General features: G+C 36.0%; 1 protein-coding gene across 1 annotated transcript in view; it reads left to right on the forward strand.

The window, feature by feature from the left end:
• Positions 1-6,166: 6,166 nt before the first annotated feature.
• The window catches only part of LOC145665953 (1-acyl-sn-glycerol-3-phosphate acyltransferase alpha-like), a 91,883-nt gene continuing 71,531 nt past the window's right edge, over positions 6,167-26,518 (forward strand). The window contains exon 1 of the mRNA XM_081733059.1: positions 6,167-6,275. The gene's annotated coding sequence lies outside the window, so the exon portion shown is untranslated. The remainder of the gene's footprint in view (positions 6,276-26,518) is intronic.

Raw genomic sequence — 26,518 nt, forward strand, 5'->3', positions numbered from 1 at the left:
TGTCATGGTTAGTTGATATATTTATTATAATAATGTAGTAAATTAGAGGTACATAAACGAATCAGGGCTAAAGCGAAGTGTTTTTATAATATATTTCGTTTTACAGCCAACTCCATAGTAGAACAGAATCAAACATTTACATCCCATGGAAGCCCCAGCATATGCTCTGTGAAGAGGCAAATGAGCGACCAGCCGAGTATCCAGTCCAGGAGATGCACACGTCGGGATCCGAAGTAAGGACTTCAACCAAAGAACTGTGACGGAAGCATGGCCCACATGGAAAGGAGCAGGAGACGCTAAGTGCAAGCGAACACTTTAACAAGTTTAACGTAAAGAAGAAAGTACGTGCCTGGTAAGAAGCAGTCATAAAAAGAAATGGCGACCAGTTGCGGTGAGAAGGTAGGAAATATAGTTAATTTATTTCTTCCCCATTATGACTCAAGGCCGGACTATTTTGGCAGATGTCATCCGTCGATTTCTTTACTTCGTTCCCCAATCGGGTCGAGACTGTTGGTGTTGTTTGATTCTCCGTTCCCATACGGAATGAACAATTAACGTGCCTTAATTTTCATCCAATAACCACAAATCCAGTTGCATGTCAGTGATCCATTTTATTTTATCGATTTATTTTATTTTATTGAAGAAATATTACATCTTATTGCATAACCTTTTGAGTTCTTAACTCCTCATCATAAACTAAGACTTTCTGCTACATAATTAATGAAGAAAAGGTCAGAATAAGAAGCATATTTGTAGCCTATCGTGTGCTAATATTTAGAATAACATTCATCTCTGTGGAAATGCAAATTTGAGAGTTGCACTTTGAATAATATATAAATTAAATGTTATTAGTTGTTCGATGAAAATGGTTTGGATAGGCACTTTGTAAACGGACATGTATTGTAGTTGCACATCTATAAAGGTTTTTGTAAAGGCAAGAGTTTCGGCCTGTCGGTAAATTAAATAATATATACAAAAGTTAGGATTATTCCTCGATAAGTATTTAATTAAGCGACACGTTACGCAGACGGACTCTGATCACTGAAGACCAAAAAGTCCACTAATTCAAAGTAATGTCCAATTGATATCCCAAGTAATTTGTATCAATCTTATATGTGTATTTTATGGCTTGTTTATATAGTAATTAACATTGATTTTTCTTTGGTAATTTGTTTAGATAAGAATGAATAATGATGTGAATGTTTATATGTATGAATATTTAGCTATATGATATATGTATATATATGAATATTAAGATCCACAAGTGCACTTCTATCCTATTGTATCTTTTCTATAATTTCACGTTTCCATTCCCATTCGCTAGCAAGTCATGACTTTTAAAATAAATCAAAATTGTCCAATCATAACTTCTCTACAGTCTTTTCATTTTTTTCTATTCTATTTTTTTTAAAATTCTTCTTTAATAATAATATCTGGAGGTGATAAATAAACTTCAATTTAAGTAATAACATTCTGTTTGCCACTGTTTAGTTATAAGCAGAGCAATAAAAATATCATTTACTGTTAGAAATTATTCAAAAAACATATATGATAGCAATTAAGATTAATTGTATTTTTTGAGCCTTAATTGGAAATTAATAAAAAAGGAACTGTTAATCAGAAGTATGAAATGATTCAGGAAATCACATAATTGTATGCTGAGATAAGAAACTAAATTCTCTATTTAACGTTCTCAGGTGGAATCCTTCTGATTCCATAAAAATAATTCAGGTATTGTCATTAACATTTTCAAAAAGCAAACAATGGTATTGATTCCTGTTGAAAAGATTTTTCTTCTGTTATTTAACTTTTTTTTATTGTTGACTACTCTAAATTGTTATTCCATTCACTAGTAATTACCTTTATTTTTAATTAATTAAAATTTTATTGCTGTTACCAAATTTCTGTGTAACTTTTGTTATTTAAGCAGAGTAGATTTAAATTCCTCACTCCTGCTAGACATGGTAAAAGTATCTTTTTTGTTTGTCTTGAAATTACCAGTAATTTGGGAGATACCTGAACTGACCACCACAGTCATCATTAATTTGAGTTATTTTGAATTATTTCGATTTGATTTATTTCCATTATATCTTTTATTTCTATAAATCTAAAATCTATTGCAGCATTCAGCAATTGAATTTTTATTCAAAAATTCACTTGCCTCTCCAAGTGGTAGTCAGCACAGTCTGTCCCATAAATACTGCATTAGCGAGAAAATTTTCTTTCAGCTTTGCAGCGTGTGACCGTTCTGTGGAAGTTGCGTAAAACATATGTTTATTTTGTTTTATTTAAATTCTAATTAGCTGCGCAACTACTTTTTCCTAGCGCCCTGGATTATACCGTTTTGGGGGAAAAGTAGGACTTCGAGATCTGCATATCATTAGAAGTATTACCTTTAAATTTCTCTACGTTTCGTGAATCGCTAATTGAACATTAGACTTGGAGACCTGAGGTTCAAGCCCCGCGGCGTTAACTTCAGCTTTCCATGATTTAGTTTACTATCGCATCGGTGCACTTTTCGGAAGCAAACCATCAAAAGCCCAGCCTTGGTAGGCAAATATAAATTTACATATTAATTTATTCAGATCTGGCGAACCCTAGCATAATGCATGTCATTATGATAATTATCACATGCTCATATTCAGGAATCGAGGTCAAATTTACATATCTAATAAATTTGACCAAAACCAACCCTTACAAAACTTGGCGCAACCGGACTCGGACCAAAGTACCCGTTACAAGGTTGGCATAAATAGGACATTATGCAATGACTATCATGGTTCCTTACTTTCGAAAATTGCGAGAACTTCCAGGTACAGACTATATTCATGAAATCGATGGGTAGGCAAAGTATAGTCACCATTAAATACTCGTATGCTGAATGCGAATGCCACTAAAATAGTTATGCGTAAATTGAGGTAAATTTATCACATTATTTTAGATCAGTAAAAGAAATGTAGGTGGGCACATCTTTGCTCCTGGGAAGAGGGGGTTCCCCCTCCAGTATCGCCTATGATTGTGAGGGTTAATATATTTTTCCTTTCTTGCCAACGCCCTAACATCCATGTCAGGAGACGCTACTGGTGCCTACCACACATTCAGGGGTGCATCCACGGAAAGCAACCACAGGGTCCGGATGCCCCAAAACTTTCTAACTCAATATAAATTTGTACACTTTCTAAATAAAACTATACGGTTTAAAGGAGAATTGATTGATGTAGCATTAAGATTTGATCTTACACTTCATTTACACTATTTCTCTTCTGAAAATATAGGTGGAAGTATTTTACAATTACTTATCGTCTTTATGGGTGCAGAATAATAACCGTTTAATACTACATAGACGTAATGGCTTCTAGTATTTTACCCCTCCCCCCGAAAAAATGTCTAGGTGCGCACCTGCAGACATTTATTTAGTATATTGCCAGAGGCAACTTTATAATAGTAACAGTAAACGAAGGACGTGTGAGTTTTGCAGAGAAGTAATAATTATTACTGAAGACACATATCAATGAAATATAACACGCAAATAAAGAATAAACACTGGTTTGTTACTTATTATGTATTTCGCAATGACGTGAACTATTGTAGTTAAAACTATTTTTCTCTTTACCGTCAACAACAGCAAGAGATCTGCAAATTATAACCTTGTTTTAGTGAAGGAATCAAGTTCGTTGTGGAAGAACAATACTCATGAGTTTCTTTATTCGTTAGTTTACACCGTCGTAGTATAGGCATCTGTACGTTGCATTTTTTTGGTAATTGCGTGGCAGCCTTCGTGGGACTTGCTTTACAAAGGTAATCTTCCTCTTATCCTTCTTACAAATGGAATAATAATCGTGCTTTTCTACTTTAGATCCATAAACATAATTTCATTTGTAGTTGTTTCATCAGGAAATGCTCTCCTAGTACCATATAAATTATTTCTTGTGGGAGAAATTGTATTGCTTAGTGCAGATTTATTTCAGTAGGAAGACTTATTCGTTATGGGTATAAATATTTCGTCCGTACAAATACCATAAAAACTACAGTTCAAAAACATAAATCAACCCAAGCTTTGTTGTGAGTGATCTAAGGCTTAGGTGAGGGGGCCATACTACATGTCACTACATCTATATAGTTCAGAACGGGTATTATTCTGCATCCGAAAAAACGAAAATAATTGTAAAATACTTCCATTTATATTTTCAGAAAAATGATAGAACTGATTGCTTTTAGGCTCGTGTATAGCCTTCTCTCCCCAGTTCTTTGTCGTCACTACTACTACTGCTGCTATTACTACTACTACTATTACTACTACTACTACTACTACTACTACTAATAATAATAATAATACTATTACTACTACTACTCCTACTCCTAATACTTATATCGAGAACAGAACCCAACCAACCCCTGCGGGGCTTCTAACCCGTTCCTACTACTACTACTACTACTAGTAGTATTGATACTATCACCACTACTCCTCCTCCTGCTACTACTAATACTACCACTACTACTGCTACTACTACTACTACTACCGCTACTATCACTTATACTAAAGCCTCCTTACCACAATATTTACATCTTAAATCTTTATATCATCCGATTCCGATTCATTATGAACTAATATGAATCGTTAGAATCACTATGATTCGTTAAAAATCACTGGGGGGAGTGGGCTATACTCAATCCTGTTTTTATAAGAGAAAGAGTACAGATGCAGTGTAAGACCAAATGTTCATACTACATCAATATTTTTTTTTTATTAAACAACTATAGTATTATTGAGAAAGTGTACAAATGTATATTGAGTTAGGGGGAGTGGGGTCCGGATTAGTGATGGGTAAATTCCCGGGAAGATATTTTTCGGGAATATTCCCGGGAATATTCCCAAAATGGGAATTTATCCGGGAATTTATGTACAATTACAAAAAAAATTGCATTCTATTGCTATATTATGATTCCAAAGATAAATTCGTTTTTATATCGCAGTATATTATTACTGTTGTCCCCAGAGGAGTCTTTACGTTATTTTATTAATATTCTATTGTATTTAGAGTTTTTTTTGAGTTTGAGTTTTTTAAGTCCAACGGTTATGCCGGTTAGGCTAAAGGAGACGGTGATGATGAGTAATGAATGAAATGGTGGAATGAAGAAAGTGGGAGGAAACGGGAGAACCCCGAGAAAACCCACGCACACGGTGTTTGTCCATCACAAAGTCCACTTGGCGGGGGCTGGGATCGAACCCGGGACCCCAAGAACCAGAGGTGAACGCTCTACCACTGAGCCACCGCGACCCCGTTATTTATTATATTTAGAGACTACGTATAAAATGTATATTTATTTACAATATGTTCTATCAATTAAATATGTGTGAAAAAAATATATAGTAAGTCCTAATACTTTTAAACCGCTAAACAGTCCAAGTACCTCTTCAGAAATTAGAGTCAGAGATAGTGATTGGTAAATTCCCGGGAAGATTCCCCAAAATGGGAATTTTCCAGGAATTTTTGTACAATTACAAAGAAAATTGCATTTTATTATTATATTATGATTTCAAAGATAAATTCGTTTTTATATCACAGTATGTTATTACTGTTGTCCCCAGAGGAGTTTTTAAAATGTATATTTTGAACGATGTTATGTTATATTATTAATATTCTATTATATTTAGAGAGTACGCATATATGGATATTTATTTACAATAGGGTCCTATGAAAGTAAATATATTTCAAAAATGGTATAGTAAGTCCACATACTTTTAAACCGCTAAACTGCTTTTCTAAACTTGACTCTACTACTGATATTATAAGAACGTGCACATCGCTTAGGGAAAGGAAGTAACAGACCAATTATTGTTAAGTTTAATTCTTACAAAGTGAAAGATAACGTTTTGAGGAACGCGTTCAAAGCTAAAGGTACACCGACGGTAATCTATCAAGATTTTTCTGCAAATATACGACAAATAAGGAGAGAGTTAACAGAACATATGAAAATTGCTAGATCCGAAGGTAAACGTGCGTTCTTACGATTTGACAAACTTTGCATCAATAACGAATACTTCACATTGGAGGACCTAAATAACACTCCTTTGAAGTGTGTAGAAGATGTTTCCTCTACAATTGCAGTAGCGTCAGGAACAAAACAAACTGTGAGCGAGTTGGATACAGTGTCAGTGAGTCAGGTCAACGGAACGACCAGCAACAAGGTCCTTACAAGAAAAATGACGAAAGGAACAGGTGCCACGCCCCGAGGGAACAAGTGGAAGTGACCAGAGACTGATTTCAAGGCAGGTAAGAAAGAGGAAAAAGCACAAATAGATTCTTCTTCAGATAACAACGTGCATTCCGAAGGGTTTCTAAGTGTGTATTATCAGAATGTGAGGGGGGCTAGAAGCAAAACTGAATCCTTCTATTGTAGTGTGCTGTCAACGAACTACGATTTCTTGGCAATAACAGAGACGTGGTTGCATGAGGGTATCTTTGACTCAGAACTCTTTGATGCCAGATATTCACTAATCCGTAGTGACAGAAAAACCGGCAAGAGTAGGGGGGAGGGGTAATGCTTGCAATACTAAGAAATAAATATAAAGTGTGCTTGATATATAATGGTGACCTAAATAATGGCGTAGACTGTCTTTTGGTGAAAGTAAGTGGGGAGAGGGTAACAATGTATATATGTGTTGTGTATTTTCCACCAAATTCTGTCATTTGTAAATATGATGAAATATTTCAGTACATTGAATCGAAGTGTCAACCCGGCTGCACCCTTCTTGTACTTGGTGACTTTAATTTACCAGACATTAAAGGTATGGGTTTCGATTTCATGAGCGCCCCGGGGCAGTACAAATTTGTAAATAACTTCATGTCATTATACGACTTGAAATCATTCAATGATGTTCAGAATAGTTTAGGTAGAACACTAGATTTGGTATTAACAAATTTAGATAATGTAGTGGTTGAGAGAGAAGAACCCCCCGTACTTAAAGAGGACAAACACCACCCTGCACTATTAATTAAAATCAAACAGAACAATAAGGTAAAGATAAAAAGTCAAAGTAAAGTAATGGGTTATAATTTCAGTAAGGCAAACTACAATCAACTATATCACGAATTGGAAAAGGTAGAGTGGGAGGTACTGGGTGACCATACTGACGTTGATTGTGCTGTTGAAAAGTTTTATTCCACCCTATATAATATATTTGACAAATGCATTCCGAAAAAGAAACAGAGCACGGGAAACTATCCTAGCTGGTTCACGCTAGACATAATAAATAAAATTAAAATGAAAGCACGTCACCGCAAAGCGATAAGACTCGGAAAGTCAAATATAGATTTACATAAACGCGAATTTAATAAACTTCGAAAAATGATTAAGAAAGATATACAAGTCGCATATACAAACTTCGTTAAGGAAGCGGAATATTTAATACAAGAGGACCCATCTACGTTTTGGAACTTTATTAAGAGTAAAACAAAGCATTTAAATGGTAATGTATTGTGTTATGAGGGTAAAGAGTTAGCATGTGATAAAGATATAGTAAACGCATTTGCAACCTACTTTAAATCAGTGTATACAGATGGAGCACCACTGCTAGTTGAAAGAGATGATTCGACATTAGTTGAAATGTATGAAAAAATTGATATGTTGCAAATAGCGGTAATAGAAGTGGACGAGATTCGAATGGCAATCAGAAAACTAAAATCAAAGTGTTCGATAGGTATCGATGATGTACCATCATATGTAATAAAAGGTTGTGAAGAGAGTTTCTTATTACCTTTACACATGCTATTTAACTTAATACTCCAAACCAGCACGTTTCCAGCAAAATGGAAACTTACCAAAGTTTGCCCTATTCCTAAAAATAATGACAGTAAAGAAATTCAAAATTATAGGCCGGTTTGTATTCTAAACTCATTTGCAAAGATATTTGAAAGCATAATTTATAAGCGCATTGAAAACCACATTAAACCAGTAATATCGGATTATCAGCATGGATTCGTTCCTGGCAGATCCACCGTAACAAATCTCGCTGTCTTCACTGACCATCTAGTTGATACATTGGAGAGTAATAATCAAATAGATGTAGTTTATACAGATATTGCGAAAGCATTTGATAAGGTAAACCACACGTTGTTAGTGAATAAACTTAAATTTCTCAACTTTTCTGATCAGTTAATTGCTCTTATGAAGTCATATTTGATGGACAGAAAACAATATGTGGTTTATAAATCCTGTAGATCATTTGAATATATTCAATTTTCTGGAGTCCCACAAGGATCTAATTTAGGGCCGTTACTTTTTATAATATTCATTAATGACCTTCCTAATTGTATTAAAACATCACATAAACTACTCTATGCAGACGATCTAAAATTATATAGGAGAATTACAACAGCACAGGACTGTGTCAGTTTGCAGGAGGATCTAGACAGAGTAAAAGAATGGTGCAAGAGCAACTTGTTAAACATAAATTCAGATAAATGCAAAACCGTGTCCTTCACTAAGAAACGGAATGTTGTTAAATTTCAATATAAGATAGATGGTAAAGAGTTAAAGAGGGAACAAACTATCAAAGATTTGGGTGTAATATATGATAACAAACTATCGTTTGAGCATCATATAAATCAAATTGTAAATGACGCAAACAAAAATCTTGGATTCATTTTGAGAATGGGAAGGGAATTTAATAAATCGAATGTTTTACTGAAATTATATTTTTCATTTGTTAGATCAAAATTAGAATATGCGTCTATTATATGGAACCCCCACACGAAGAAAGACTCTATTAGAATAGAAAGAGTTCAAAATAAATTTCTGCGGTTTCTGGTGTACAAGAGAACAGGCATCTTCCCCACATATGAAAATAGTACTTCTCTTAATGAAAATTTTAACACAATGTCTCTCAATCACAGAAGAGTGTTAAATGACATGATATTCTTGTACAAAATATTAAATAACAAATTAAATAGTAAGGATTTGGTCTCTGCCTTTCATCTCAGGGTACCCAATGGAAACATACGTGTGGGCAATGGAAATTTCTTTTATTGTAAGAAATCTCGAACAAATGCAACAAAACAGTCACCAACGTGGAGGATGGGTGCAGTCTACAACAAACTGAGTAAATGTAAAAATGTTCTGGATATACATAGTATGGGTCAGAATAGATTTCGCAAATATATTATAGATATTCTATGTAACACTGGTATGAACACTGTAATTGGGTAGAATAACCTGTTGTGTTCTTCTTCTTAAATAAATAAATAAATAAATAAATATTAAATTTTTAAATGTTATGAACAATTTTGTCAACATTTGCGCATAAATATGTATGTTCACAATATTTGCAAGATACTTTCTTATCTTTATAATTTTGCATGTTACATTGCCACACACGACCTTTCCTCCTGCCCATTTCTCGAAATTTCGTGCGTTAATTCACATGTAAGAGAAGTCCGAGTACCTCTTCAGAAATTCGAGTCAAAGAGAGGAGACAGACCGACGTCTATTACTAACGGTGGTTCAGGGTTTATTAATAGTACTTCATCTCTGTTTCTACCTAAGTTTACTTAATTCTAAATTACTTTACAAAATGGTTCCTTTTCATCATTTGTAAATTAGTACTTTGCTAATTTTGGCTGTTGTTTTGCATTGGGGGTCCGCTTTTGCACCTACTTTTTTGCGATATTCTATTCCGATGCGGTTGTTTTATGGTTTCATACGTTAAATTACGTTACCAACATTAAATTCAGACAGCACTGCAGAGCGAGCGTTAGTGAGTGAAGGCGGGTTAGAGCCCCGCATGGCACGTTGTTTTATATGTTCGTTACCAACAATTCACTTTCTTTTCTCACATAAATCGCTTCCACTTTTCTTTACGGTTTGTACAAATCCCTTACTGCTAGGCATGGGCGCGAGACGCGAGAACGCGAGGAGTCTCGTCTCGTCTCGTCTCGCAAACGAGACGAGAACGCGAGACGAGACCTGATATCTTTTGCGAGACGAGAACGCGAGACGAGACTTCAGCAAGTCTCGCGAGACTTCTCGCGGTCTCGCATAATTTACATTTGTGATATTGATATGGTATTCTTTTGCAAGTACCATCGTACATATTGAAGAGAAGATAGTTAATAATGTCAGGATCGAGTTTTGTAATAAACATGGGTGTACCGACAGTAGAGCGCCAGCAAAGAGAGTGATGGCAAAAGAGCGACGACCAGGAGAGCGTTAGCCAAGAGATCGACGGGTCAAAAGGCGACGCACAAAGAAAGCGACAGCCAGGAAAGCGACGGACCAAAAGGGCAACGCACAGTGATCAATAAACTATGGATCAAATGCTTGAAACGTGGTCATAATTCAAAATCAGTAAAAATGGACAAAAAATTGCTATAATGAGGCTTTGGTCTTGTTAATTATCAATTTGACATCAAATAAAAAAAATGGAGGACCAAATTTGGAAAAAGTAAAATTGGCGAACTGGACTTGGTAAATTGGTGCATTTGACTTTGTTGATTACAAACTTACTAATTTGACATTAAAATTTAAAAATACAAAATGGCGGATCCATATAGCGGACTGTGTCTGAAAAAGTTTGAGATTCGAGAAGGAAAGATACTTTGTCTACTTCAATAGCTAGGACAGAGTCAATCTACCAGTCATTTATTAATTAAAATATAACTTAATGAAGTCATTTTAATTTTTCAGTTAAACAATTGTTCTTCTCCCCCTTATTTTTCGAAAGCTTAGTCCTCAACCATATAGAGTCATTCCACCTGAAAGCGAAAAATTGAGCAAGACGGTCGATTATGTGAATGATAATAACCAGAAATATATATAAAGTTCTAAACATTGTGGAACAAAAAGGCACAGAGGAATACTAACAATATTTTGATTTCAGCAAGAAATATGCTTCCTCCACAAGTGGTGAAAATTTCAATTTGTATTTCGACTTACTTCTGTCCCGGCATGTGTTTACGTGGCTGCACGTTCATTAGCAGCTGTAAAATTCCACAAAAACATTCTTGTAAACAAAGTCCGGGTGTAAAAAGGAATGCAATCACAAACGAGAGTCGTGTTTTTCTGTTCTCACTTCTTTTAGTAGACTCAGTTCACGATTGTTTGTAACTGCTTGCAAAATTTGATTTTGTTTGTAGCGGTTTCAGACCCTGGAATGCAGACAACACTACAATCTTGATGTAGCGTTGGAGCTTCAAAAGGCTGTAATGGTCACATCTGTTTTGGAGATTGATATGTATTGCTTTCTTTTCTTTCTTTCTTTCTGTCTTTCTTTCTTTCTTCTTCTTCTTCTTCTTCTTTTTTGAATTTTGGAGCAACAACAACAATATAAAGTGACAACATGAAAACAGATACTTTAGTGAGGCTCAGAAACACAAATTTGAGCGTTTTAGTCATTTCCGATCAGAAGTTACAGGGGGCATAGCTCAGCATCCGTTCTCTATGCACTATATACTTTATACCACTAGCACTAATAGGAATTAGAAACACAAAAGATGATTTTCTCTTCTATAGAAAGTACAGATGATACTTATTATTCTCTCAAAATTACGTTCCCTTTGACACAACAAATTTTTCAATATTTCTTCCGAAAATATAATTTTGGTTTAATTCATCGACTTGTGTGAGGTGCTAGGTAGCCAGAGCCAAAACTACTGTTTACCTAAGAACACCAACACAAAATAAAAAGAATAAATGAAGGAGAGTGGCTGGGAATATTCAAATTAACTGCAATATTTGCATAGAATGCAAAATACAAACTAGGTAAAAATGAGTTATTCCCTCTTGGAGATATGGTTCTCTCCTATAAGGGCCGCCACTCCCTTATGAAGTCGGTAGAGCAATATTATTTATGTTTTGTGGAACAGCAGATCTCAGGGCAATCTGCATAACAGCCATGCTCAAAGATGCTAAAATAGTGAGTTAGTTATAAATTTCAAATAAGGTTAAAAAAAAATAAATTTAATCTGACAATAAAATTTACAGGTAGCAGCCTGTAAGTTATCTCACTATTTCATGACTGTTATTTGGTTCCTTGGGCAGAATTCTCTCTGAGCCCCATACAGAGAGGTGGTCAAACATACACAATCAAGGGGAAAATGCCTCCTTGAATCACACTCCTGAAAACAAACATATCATTAGCACAGGTACTCACCATACAGCAAATTGAATACACAGTTGTTCTGGTAAGAGCTGGCAGTTTTATTTTCCACAATGGAATCAGGAACATAAAATAGGATGGATGCGTTGATATCCAAACTTCGATACACTAATAATTATCACCATTTCCGTAGTGCACTACACACACACTTTTAAGATATATATATATATATATATATGCTAGATAATGGTAACACACGAAAAATAACAAAAAAGGAGAAGGTAGGATGAACCTAAAGTTAGAAAAAGTCTGTCTGACCTTTCAAAAGAGAAAAAAAATATATATAGAGATATTTACAACATTCTTTATCTCCTCATAATTTTGAGTTTCTTGTCTCTAACAGTTTTAGAGGAGGGAGGTATTCCACTGAAACATATTTTAACATCTGTGATATAAATACACAGATTGAAGATAAAAATAAAACACAATTTAATTTACTGGTTCACTGTTCCGATAATCACTCGCTGTTCACAAGTTCTATGTTGTAAGACACAGTGTCCTCCTAGATTCCCATTCCACTGAAATGTAAAATGTTCTGTAGTAGATATGGTAAGCTGGACTTCACACGTTCAATGAAGGAACTTTTAGTAGCTCCTATTAACAAGCAAAATATAATTACTGAAACCTTGTACTAAATGTCCAAGGACAGGCACAGCTTAGAGACGTTGCTGGCCTAGGTTTTTATATCTCTAACTGAGATATCGTAAAGTATGTAATTCTTTCATGTTTGAAAAACTGAGTTTTCCCATATTAAAATTGGGAGGTGCGACGAGATTCAAATTATGTTGTCTCTATTGAGCGTCCATAGCACTCAGAGATTGAACAATTAGAAACTGGAGATTTCAAATTTTATCTTCCATTGTCACTATATGTAATAAGCACCACTGATGAGAAACTGCAGATATGTGTAGGTCTTACACATTTTAGTAATATGATTATAGCTTTATAAAAAAAACTGAGTTCTACACACTCGCGTATTACAGTTGTTCACAGGACAAATCCAGGGGAGCCGGAAAACAACTTGCTCACACCTCGTCCTGGGTATCGAACACTTTGTTAGTGAAGTCAGGTGACTTCCTTTGAACCGAAAAACTATATGTTGTTGCTTCACGAATCTGACTTGAACTCCCCCGTTCTCTCAGGAAAACGAGTATATGTTTCTGGCAAAAACAAGGAAACGAAGAAACTCGCTTCCTCTAGCAACCTTTGACAAAAGGTTCTCTGCCCTGAGGCGGTTTGCGTGTGGTCCGACCTGCACAATGCACTTGTTCAGTCACTATCCGTAGCCAAATTCACCCTTTCTTGGCTGACACGTGCTGCCCCTTCACTGAGCAACGGCCAACACTGAACTTTTTGCTCGCAGCAGAAATTATGCAAGTTTTTCGCACACTTTTGTTTTTCTTCACTTGTTACATACAAATAAAATTGAGAAACATATGATATTATACATCAAAATAAAGGTAAACAGTCAAAGAATACATATATATACAAATTATGAACTGTCATCTCTCTCAGAAGCAGCAGTACACCCAATTTCTGTCGCTGTCGTTCAAACTGTCTGCTACTAATGCAGCCATGTTTGCTTGGAGAAAGATTGAAGGAAACATCTTTGTTAATCATTTATTTTTCACAAATACAAGATCCAAGTGTCTTGTTCGATAAGGGAAACACGCTGTTAAAATAAATCAGAATTTTGTGCGGTATTTCCAAGAACGTGTATTAGCTTAGTACGTAAATATTAATATTAAACACAGAAAATAAGTCAAATCAGAGTATACATTTTCAAATTGGTGTTGCATTTCGGGAACTAAGTAAAAGGCTCGCTGGCCAGGTTACTGGTTTCTGGTGAGAAGGGGGGGAGGAAATGACGCTTGAACTCGGTGCATTGGAAATCACACCTATAGAAAGCTAAAATTTCGCATGTAGAAGCGAAAAAGTTTATGGCTTTTGAAACAATACAAACGCTCTGTTTCAACACACTGTATCAAACTCAGTGTAGATTCACCAAGGAAGTTCGAAGGCACTTCCTGTGTATAAAGATACTTATTTAGTTCCTATTCTGGTAATTTCTTTCCATGTTAAGTTGCGAGAGACCTCACATCATGTAGTCTAGGCGACAGCAAGTCGGGAAAGAAAAAAAAAAAACCTCTCAGCGCTAGCTCTCTTCCAAGCGTACTGAAACTCATGTATGATTCCTATAGAATCTCTCATTTCCAATTTAATTAATCCTTCATCTATGCTTGTAATATCATTCCTTCCATAATCCCCTGTATGCTATACATTATGCAACGACGCAGTAAATTATGCAACCCATTTATACACTATATAATGCCTATAATTGCAGTAAACACAAATGAAATAAATACAACTAAATAAATACAATATAATACAATATTGTATTAATATTTACGTACTATGCTGGTGTTTCACACTTCATTGCTAATAAATCAAAATAATATGCACAGAATATGCTAATGATAAGCAAATAATTATACCACAAAATCCATTATATTTACATATTAATATGCAAATGTGCCCCTCATCTGCATTTAGATATGCAGATGATGGAGAAGGACATGGGCCTTCTACACTTGGACTAAAAAGATCCAAATATTTCGTAATCCAAAATGTGTATTTGCGTCACTACTACGTGATAAAAAAAAACTGTCCACATATCTATAGTGCAATTTTGAATTTATTTTTTTTTTTTTTCATTTTCGATAGACCTCCAAGAAAATGAACATAACTTAAGATTCAACTATGGCGGTATCTTCAATATGAATGGCGTACATTACAAACCATTCCATTTTCCTTCCTATCACATATTGATAAGTGTTCAGACAAACACTCAAATCTCGAATGCGACCGCACGAAGATTTTGGCATAATTTGTCGTTTCCACATGGAATAACTCTATAGGTATTGTCTACATGTTCAGCCGAATCTCCATGGAAGTTATTCCCTTCATCACCTTCGTTTGAGTCGTCTAAATTTTTGTTAGCTTCCGTGTTGGAAATAATTAAAAGGTTTACAGCTTCAGATGACAAATTCTTCATTTTCTTATGAAATGATTTGCCCAAAAAGAAATGAAAGGATCTGTTGTTGCCAAAAGCCTTTGGAACTTACCATGTTTTCAATACGAAAACAGTTTCGAGAGAAATTCTGACAAGCAGACAAGAATTCAGACGGTCTAGACGATGAATTCGATAAAGATTCGGCTGAACGTGTAGACACTTATATGGTTGAGGATGAAGCTTTCGCAAAAGAATTAGAACAACAATTGTTTCGCTGAAAATATCTTCAGTAAATTGTCCACTGATTTCGCGTGTTTATTCTTTATATAACTCCTCCTGTACCATTACCACGCTAAATAAACACCAAAAATGAATTGAATTCAGGCCTGGTCATACCGAAAGTGAAAATGTTTACTATTTGCCTAAACAAACAGTTAAATTTTCGTATTTTGTTTTGTTTAATCTTGTTTTTGAGGCGAGAGATAGAGACTGGGCGAGACAAAATCAAATCTGTCTCGCCTCGTGACCAGGACTGGTGATATTCAAGAAACAGTTCACATTTGTTTCGAGATAATACATTAACGACATCTCAAGATAGACTAATTTTTCCTCTTGTCGCATCTTGTGAGCATCACTAGTTAATATAAAAACTACTAATACTATAGAATTAAACTCGTTTGGACCCGACACTACTCGAGACTTGAGCAAATATCGAGTCGAATTGGAGATTTTTGAACCGAGTTCTCGAGTGGATATAAAATATTTTTATTTCGAGTGAAGCCAAATTTAAAGAAAATTTGTTTGAACTTGCTCATCCCCAACCCTCGAACAGAATGGGTCCACAAAAGGTAAACCAATATTGTGCGTTCGTGCTGTACTTTGCAGTAAGGAACAATGCTGTCATAATTATGAACTACCCAAAGATGTTAATGTTCTACAAAATTGATACCTTAGAAGTGCATGGTTCTTATCGAAACATCCCTTCCACACAACATCATCACCTGAAATCGTAGAGACAATCGCAGACGGAGGCAAGTCAGTAACTAATAGTTTATTTCTAAACTTTTGGGCTAGCATTTATTTGAACATTTACTATAAATTATGTCGACTAGTGGAAATAAAAAAAAATACAATTTTCCTTTGTATTATGAAATTTGTATTGATTTTTTAATGTTTTACTCTCATTTTGGTAGTTTCAAAGTATCTAGTTAACGGGATAAGTGTTGTGACTTTTCGGCAACACTGATAGTTGCTTAGTTAGCTGTTCTTGTTTCTTGAAATGGTTTGGTCAGGTTGTCACAATTACTGATTGCATGATAGGTTTAAGTTAACAAGGTTAATCAAAATCTAGTTATTTTAGGAGATTTCCTCATAACAAAAGATTCAAGAAATAAAGATAGTGTTAGTTTTTCTTTGTCACTACTTCCCCAAAATGCAATAAAATAGATTCTTCCATTATCTACACTGTTTTCTTTATTTTCTCTTTGGGGTCGTGAGCCAAGATCTTTGGTCATAAAGTTCTTGAGGAGGGGGAGGCAAATAGGAGAAACAATCACGTTTTGTCTTGTGTATCCACCCTCCTCCTGATGATGAGACAACATCTTGACAAATCATAAAAGTAGGATAGCAAACACCAGTACAATACACTTTTTTATTTCTTTATTGAGGACATATTTGGAAGCTGTCTTTTCGGAAAATTTTGTAGACGGAAACAATGAACTTAGGTAACATTGCATATTTGCGGCTGCGGTTTCCGGTCTTCTGTTATTGCACCCTCGGTAAAAATATCCTAGTTCAAAAATATACGGCTCGCTTCGATTTTTCCTGCAGTGCAGAAATTCGAGGCGTCGGTCTGTCTGTCTCTGACACTCTTTCTTCTTCCTATTTTCAATGCATTATACACACACACACATATATATATCTATATATCTATATATCTATATATCTATATATCTATATATCTATATATCTATATCTATATCTATCTATATATATATATATATATATATATATATATATATATATATATATATATATATATATATATATATATATATATATATATATATATATATATATATATATATATATATAAGGGAAAAAGGCACGTGTTTAGTTCCAATGTGATGTAAAGCCTCTGGGTTTAGAACAGATTTGTTTCCGCTGCCCACCAAATTTTTTTCTTACGGTAACTTGTTTTATGAAGGCAGAAAAAGGACCTATTGGCTTGTTTAAGAAGGAACATTTTTTAGTCAAAATAAAGCAGTTGTTTCTTTCCGTAAACATAAATTTAGGATAAATGGATTTATGGCTGCAAGACGGATCCTCTCACCAAAACCAGAACTGATATCTGCTTAGCTTTTATTCGTCAGAAAAGGAGGGGGAGAAAAATGCTGTCGGTACTCCACTACTTTTTTATGGTTTTGTTTTGATTTTGAGGAAAAAACTAGTGTTTCAGATTGCAAACAGTTTGAAATATTATTTCAGAATAATAATAATAATAATAATAATAATAATAATAATAATAATAATAATAATAATAATAAAATAATAATAATAATAATAATAATAATAATACATTTTTATTTAAGCTCATTCTAGTCTTTCTTGTAGTTATTAAAGATTAATCTCTTAAGTCTCAATTGTTAAGAAAACGTTTAGATGAAAGTGCATTTAAGTTGTGAAATATATATTACTAACGCTGCATGTTTACTATAAATACGGCTATTTGAGTTACCGTTCTTACCAAGTTATTTGAAAGCTTTTATCTTGCAAGTAAGATTACTCAAATGTAACATGCCAATTTCATTCATACTTCACATAGACAGACTACAGAAAACCGGCATTTTTTAATACCGAGAATGTGGGGTGTAAAATCAAGCATTGTGAATCGGAATGAGTGGATAAGCATTGTGTAACAATGCAACTATGAAACAAAACTATGTAAACTTTGAGTATACATTATTTTAAAAGGGTCGAATGAAGACTACATTATTCCAGTATTGATTTGCGAGACCGCGAGACCAACGCGAGAAGTCTCGCGCGAGAGCGCGAGACGAGACTTCCGAAATTTTGAGAGACGCGAGACGAGAACTTAGGTCTGCGAGACGAGACGAGACGCGAGACGAGAACAGCTTTTGATTTTGCGAGACGAGACGAGACTTGTTTCAGTTCTCGTCTCGTTTGGTCTCGCGCCCATGCCTACTTACTGCCCTAAAAAAATTGTGTTTGATACTTTCATGACTACTTGAACATCACTATCAACTCATTTCTACTTTTTGCTATTTTTGGCACCCCAATATAAACAATTAGCTTAGTTTTTAGTGCAAATTCAAATGAAACTTAAAAAATCATATTATTAGTTATATAAAGTACAGTCAAAGAATTTTAAATTTTTAACCTCCAAATTCTTTAAAACCTAGAAGTAAATCATAATATATTAAAATAAAGTAATTAGTCATATGGTTCTTATAATTTGGAAGATAAAGTAAAAAGTTGGAAATAAATTCCTTCCTGGGAATTTATAGGTCAGGGAAAAAACCCGGGAATATTCCCATTTTTAAATTCCTCCCCACCGGGAATATTCCCACTGCCCATCACTAGTCCGGATCCGATGCATATTTCGTGGGTGAGTCCCTGACCTTGAAATGAAATGAAATTTTTGAGTTTTACGTCCCACGGTTAGACTAAAGGAGACGGTGATGATGAGTTATGAATGAAATGGTGGAATGAAAAAGTGGGAGGAAACGGGAGAACCCCGAGAAAACCCACGCACACGGTGTTTGTCCACCACAAGCCCCTGACCTTAGTTATCTAACAGAGTCAGCACGGGCATGGAGAAGAACCCACACGGAAACACATTCATAAGGAGCAGGCGCGTCTACGATGGTGGGTATACGCAGAAAAAAGTTGTTTTGCAGTGAGACATTGGCCTCTTAAAGCACTTAAGTCCATAACGGCTTCCTAAAGAAGTTTTACATGATTACAAAACATACAGTTTGCATTACATCTTGTAACATTATTACGTATGTCACAAGTAAGATTCCAATTGGTAACTATACATTACTCTTGTGGAAAAAATACATATTTCTGTCATTAATTTTACAAATTTATATGGCCCTAAAATAGAAGTCAGTTAAAATAAAATACTTTACAAGTGTATGTAATAACTGGACATCGGAATCTTATACATTTAAAATTCATAAAATATGAATGCTGTTGAATATGCACTAACAATGCAATAAAAGAGAACATTTTCAAACATACATCAAAGTTGTGACAAATTTTTGTAGATGAAGTACAACATCGAAGGTTTGCTTTATCTTTCGACAGTTACAGTTTATATACTCCTTACATAGTCTCTAGGATTTCTTCACAATTGTATTTTAAAGTACATTTACTTTACACGAAATAATACAAGATTTCTCAGGGCAATCTGCATAACAGCCATGCTCAAAGATGCTAAAATAGTGAGTTAGTTATAAATTTCAAATAAGGTTAAAAAAATAAATTTAATCTGACAATAAAATTTACAGGTAGCAGCCTGTAAGTTATCTCACTATTTCATGACTGTTATTTGGTTCCTTGGGCAGAATTCTCTCTGAGCCCCATACAGAGAGGTGGTCAAACATACACAATCAAGGGGAAAATGCCTCCTTGAATCACACTCCTGAAAACAAACATATCATTAGCACAGGTACTCACCATACAGCAAATTGAATACACAGTTGTTCTGGTAAGAGCTGGCAGTTTTATTTTCCACAATCGAATCAGGAACATAAAATAGGATGGATGCGTTGATATCCAAACTTCGATACACTAATAATTATCACCATTTCCGTAGTGCACTACACACACACTTTTAAGATATATATATATATGCTAGATAATGGTAACACACGAAAAATAACAAAAAAGGAGAAGGTAGGATGAACCTAAAGTTAGAAAAAGTCTGTCTGACCTTTCAAAAGAGAAAAAAAAATATATATATAGAGATATTTACAACATTCTTTATCTCCTCATAATTTTGAGTTTCTTGTCTCTAACAGTTTTAGAGGAGGGAGGTATTCCACTGAAACATATTTTAACATCTGTGATATAAATACACAGATTGAAGATAAAAATAAAACACAATTTAATTTACTGGTTCACTGTTCCGATAATCACTCGCTGTTCACAAGTTCTATGTTGTAAGACACAGTGTCCTCCTAGATTCCCATTCCACTGAAATGTAAAATGTTCTGTAGTAGATATGGTAAGCTGGACTTCACACGTTCAATGAAGGAACTTTTAGTAGCTCCTATTAACAAGCAAAATATAATTACTGAAACCTTGTACTAAATGTCCAAGGACAGGCACAGCTTAGAGACGTTGCTGGCCTAGGTTTTTATATCTCTAACTGAGATATCGTAAAGTATGTAATTCTTTCATGTTTGAAAAACTGAGTTTTCCCATATTAAAATTGGGAGGTGCGACGAGATTCAAATTATGTTGTCTCTATTGAGCGTCCATAGCACTCAGAGATTGAACAATTAGAAACTGGAGATTTCAAATTTTATCTTCCATTGTCACTATATGTAATAAGCACCACTGATGAGAAACTGCAGATATGTGTAGGTCTTACACATTTTAGTAATATGATTATAGCTTTATAAAAAAAACTGAGTTCTACACACTCGCGTATTACAGTTGTTCACAGGACAAATCCAGGGGAGCCGGAAAACAACTTGCTCACACCTCGTCCTGGGTATCGAACACTTTGTTAGTGAAGTCAGGTGACTTCCTTTGAACCGAAAAACTATATGTTGTTGCTTCACGAATCTGACTTGAACTCCCCCGTTCTCTCAGGAAAACGAGTATATGTTTCTGGCAAAAACAAGGAAACGAAGAAACTCGCTTCCTCTAGCAACCTTTGACAAAAGGTTCTCTGCCCTGAGGCGGTTTGCGTGTGGTCCGACCTGCACAATGCACTTGTTCAGTCACTATCCGTAGCCAAATTCACCCTTTCTTGGCTGACACGTGCTGCCCCTTCACTGAGCAACGGCCAACACTGAACTTTTTGCTCGCAGCAGAAATTATGAAAGTTTTTCGCACACTTTTGTTTTTCTTCACTTGTTACATACAAATAAAATTGAGAAACATATGATATTATACATCAAAATAAAGGTAAACAGTCAAAGAATACATATATATACAAATTATGAACTGTCATCTCTCTCAGAAGCAGCAGTACACCCAATTTCTGTCGCTGTCGTTCAAACTGTCTGCTACTAATGCAGCCATGTTTGCTTGGAGAAAGATTGAAGGAAACATCTTTGTTAATCATTTATTTTTCACAAATACAAGATCCAAGTGTCTTGTTCGATAAGGGAAACACGCTGTTAAAATAAATCAGAATTTTGTGCGGTATTTCCAAGAACGTGTATTAGCTTAGTACGTAAATATTAATATTAAACACAGAAAATAAGTCAAATCAGAGTATACATTTTCAAATTGGTGTTGCATTTCGGGAACTAAGTAAAAGGCTCGCTGGCCAGGTTACTGGTTTCTGGTGAGAAGGGGGGGGGAGGAAATGACGCTTGAACTCGGTGCATTGGAAATCACACCTATAGAAAGCTAAAATTTCGCATGTAGAAGCGAAAAAGTTTATGGCTTTTGAAACAATACAAACGCTCTGTTTCTACACACTGTATCAAACTCAGTGTAGATTCACCAAGGAAGTTCGAAGGCACTTCCTGTGTATAAAGATACTTATTTAGTTCCTATTCTGGTAATTTCTTTCCATGTTAAGTTGCGAGAGACCTCACATCATGTAGTCTAGGCGACAGGAAGTCGGGAAAGAAAAAAAAAACTTCTCTCAGCGCTAGCTCTCTTCCAAGCGTACTGAAACTCATGTATGATTCCTATAGAATCTCTCATTTCCAATTTAATTAATCCTTCATCTATGCTTGTAATATCATTCCTTCCATAATCCCCTGTATGCTATACATTATGCAACGACGCAGTAAATTATGCAACCCATTTATACACTATATAATGCCTATAATTGCAGTAAACACAAATGAAATAAATACAACTAAATAAATACAATATAATACAATATTGTATTAATATTTACGTACTATGCTGGTGTTTCACACTTCATTGCTAATAAATCAAAATAATATGCACAGAATATGCTAATGATAAGCAAATAATTATACCACAAAATCCATTATATTTACATATTAATATGCAAATGTGCCCCTCATCTGCATTTAGATATGCAGATGATGGAGAAGGACATGGGTCTTCTACAGTAATTTCCCCCCTATGATTCTAGGTGCTGTACTTTCTAGTACAGGACGTAGATCATACGGAGGGCACATTTTTCGTTCCTGAAATATTCTTTCACAAGACATCCAAGGTTAAAAAAAAAATCAAAGTTAAACACACAGTAAATATGATAAATGAAAATAAATACGCAAAAGCTAAATAAGAGAATTCAGTGTTCCCTAAGTTACATAAACATAAATGACATAAGTTCCCATACATACCCTTACACTAATACACTAGATCACTGTAATATACACTAACACTAACACTATATACACATTTTGTCAAATCCGGTTACGTGATGCTTAGATGTGTGTTCTGTGTCTTCTCTATTTACCAGTACCACTGTGCCCTTTTTCTTCTCTAGAAACGTATGGTTTCAACAGAAAAGCATTTCTTGTCATCTTGACTTCTTTAGTCGCTGGATCCCCTAGTGTGTACATGTTACGACCAGTGGCGGCGACAATCTGCCATGGTCCTGAGTACAAGAGCAAGAGCTTCTTCGACACACCTGCTAGAGCATCCGACTTTGGGAAAACTCTAGTTAGAACAAGGTCACCCACTTTGTACTCTACAGTACGGTGTGACTTGTCGAAGTTACGTTTTCGTGCAGCAGCATTCCTTTTATGGTTCTTTCTTGCAATTTCTACATAGTACTGCACGTCATGGCGCTGATCCACTTCTGGGATTTCAAACAGCCTGGCTATGTCTCTAGACATAGACTGCCCAAAGTGACACTCAAAGGCTGACACGCCAGTGGTCAGGTGTTTGGCTGAATTTAAGCACTTCTCTATTTTCTCCAAGTGTTTGGGCCACAATCTCTGGTTATCATGGCACAATTTACGTAGTAAACGTACTGTCGCCTTGACAGCCACCTCTGCCATTTCACCTTGCGGATAATATGGCGTCGACGTGATGTGCCTGATATCAAGATCTGCTAACTCTGTTTTCCAGCGGTTAGACTGGAAAGGTGACCCTCTGTCTGTCAGGACTAGTTCCACACTAGGGTTAACTTTCAGATACTCCTTCAGTTTCCTTATTGCAGTGGTAGTGTTTGCCTTTCTACATGCGTACAAGCCAATTAGCTTGGAAAATGCATCATAAAATACCAATATGTAATGGACTCCCCCAATTCCCTTGGTTAGAGGCCCTAACCAGTCAGCGCAGACCAAGTAGCCTGGCTTTTCTACTACTTGGTCCCGGACGATAACATTGGGGAGGGTTGCTTTTCTGGCATAATTCGCAGGAAGCACAAAAACGCCTCACACTTGCCCTCATCTTCGGCCATACGAAAAATTCTGATAGAAGTGGAAGTAGTTTGCTAGCCGACATGTGCCCTCGATCTGAATGGTAATAATCGAGCAGTGGAACTACTAACACTTCTGGGATGCAAATTCGGACTCCTTCCCGGTCACGCTTGCATAAGCGCCCGTTCAAAACTTCAAAACGGTGACAAGCACCATTCACCTTTGGTGAGTCCGTCTTCTCTTCGACATCTTTCTTGATCTTGCCGTAGACAGGATCTGAAGACTGCATCTCCGGTAGTATGGCTATCATCTTCCTCAACTCACATGGGATTTCCGTCAGGATGGACATCAGCGACTCCTGGAGGATAGGCTTCCGTGCAACACTGAGGTCTTCTTCTGTGTGAGGAGGGTACCTAGAGTGATAATCACTCAGATTCTCATTGGACTTGACAAACTGGAATTCGAAATTGAAATTGGAGAGCAACATCGCCCACCGGGTGATGCGCTGGTTTGTAAGTCTACAATAGAGAATAAATTTAAGAGCAAGGTGGTCACTGCGTACTATGAATTTAGTACCAACTAAGTACTGTTTAAACTTAACAACGCCATCTATGAGTCCATAAAATTCCTTCTCCGTTATCGAATAATTTCGTTGCGCGGCATTGAACACACGTGATGTAAAAGCAATGACACGAATGTCATCATTGTCATCACGCTGGTACAACAGAGAAGAACACGCAATATCACACGCATCACACTCAAGAATCAATTGCTTGTCAGGCAGGACGGTTTTCAGTACTACTTCCTCCTGGAAGATCTGCTTGATCCTGTCCATCGCTGCCTGGTGTACTGGTTCCCATTTGAACCTAACATTCTTCTTTAGCAGTTGGAACAACGGATGGAGAACTTCCGAGTACTTCCTACTAAAGCAACGATAGTACTGGCAGTAGCCAATGAAGGAACGCAGTTCCTTTACGTTCCGTGGTGTCCTAAAATCTAACACCGCCTTCACTTTCGCCGGATCTTTGCCGATACCGGATTGCGAAAGATGGAAACCAAGTATGTTCAATGATTTTCTCGCAAAATTGCACTTTTTCAGCCTGAGAGTTAGGCCGCCCGCAGTGAGTAAACCCAACACTCTGTCGAGGTGTACTAAGTGATCATCGAAGCTCCTGTCGGCTAGAATTAAATCATCTACATAAGCGCCGCAGTACTCTCTAGCTTCTGATCCAATCAGCATATCTAATGCTCTCACGCAAGAAGCAAGGCTTTGTTTTGTTCCAAACGGAAGTTTTTGAAAAACATACGAAATGCCTTCATGTAGGAACCCAAGATATTTCTGGTCACTTTCTTTCACTTTAATCTGTAAAAACATCTCGGTTGCATCAACACAACTAAACCAAGAGTTGTCGCAAATATCTTGGAGAACAGATAGGGGTGGCATAGGTCTGTCAGAGAGATCCCCTGAAATTTTGGCCAGAGCTCTTCCATCTATACAAACTCGAATACGTCCGTCACTCTTCGGCGTCACTACCAGAGGGTTTATATAAGCTGTAGGCATCTTCTTAATCACACCCCAGGCCTCCCAACGCGAAATTTCATTCGATACTAAATTCCTGAATTTCTTTGGGTAAGGATACAATTTTGTTTTTATAGGACGTTCGTCCGTTACTCCAACCTCGTGCTCGTAGTTAGCTATGCATCCTGGCTTGATATCAAAAAGCGCCTGGTGCTTTAAAAGAACAGCTTTCAAACTCTCTCTTTGTGAGGCTGAGAGATCTGAGTAGTTCGAGACAAAATCTTCTATATCTGAATGGGAGGCACGTGTGTTCACTTTCAACCACTCTTCTGGTGGGAATACATGAACTGCCATTTCTTGGGCACTTGGGAATCTACCATCATCCAAGTTCGGGGCACGAGCAGCCTTTTCTCTGCAGGTCTTATGCTCATTCTGTGCACTAACCCGTATGGCCTTCCGTCTTTCATCTGACGGGGAAAAATTACATTCAAAAGTATCTAACTCCTCTATGAAACTATATGGTTTCTCGCACTCACCATTCAATTCTAAACAACGAACTACTAGATCCTCAGTCTCGCAATCTACGGATCTAAACTTGACTTCTACATCATGAGGATGTTTGAGATGTAGAAGGCCGGTGTCATAGTCTAACACGGCACGAGATTCTGTAAAGAAGTTGGAACCTAAAATTAAAGATCTATTCAGACCTGAAATAATGATGCCTAGTGTATGAAATTCCTTCCCATGTATCTGAATGACTAACAGCGTCTGACCTATGATCGTCGCTGATTTACTTCCGAAAGCAGACGTAACCCGTATATTCTTAGCACTCAAAAATGCGGGTGTGGGGTGGCTATTTGAGACGGAGTCCCAAATTTCTTTAGAAATGGCGGAGCAAGTAGCCCCTGTATCTAATAAAGAATTAACTTCCTTTCCAAACAAAAGTACATTAATCTCTGGCAGTGAAATGACGTTATTACTGGGTAGTTCTTCATTACTTGAATCAAATAAATTCTTAAAAATGCCATTGGCCTCTTCATATATAGCCCTATCTAAATCAATGTGTTCTCCAGTCCTACTTAACAAGGTTATCTTATTTTCTAACATGCCTTTACTGAAATGCTTCTTTGCCTTAATTTCTGAACAAATTTTACAATTTTCTTCTTCTTTTCCTTCTACATTTTCAAAAATTTCTTTAACTGCGGTTTCACATGTATTTTCATATAAGTGTCTATTTTCTACGTTCTCTTCTAAATGACGCACATACT

The sequence above is a fragment of the Thermobia domestica genome, chromosome 1 (genome assembly GCF_964235325.1).
Source record: "Thermobia domestica chromosome 1, izTheDome1.hap1.1, whole genome shotgun sequence".
Lineage (NCBI taxonomy): Eukaryota > Metazoa > Arthropoda > Insecta > Zygentoma > Lepismatidae > Thermobia > Thermobia domestica.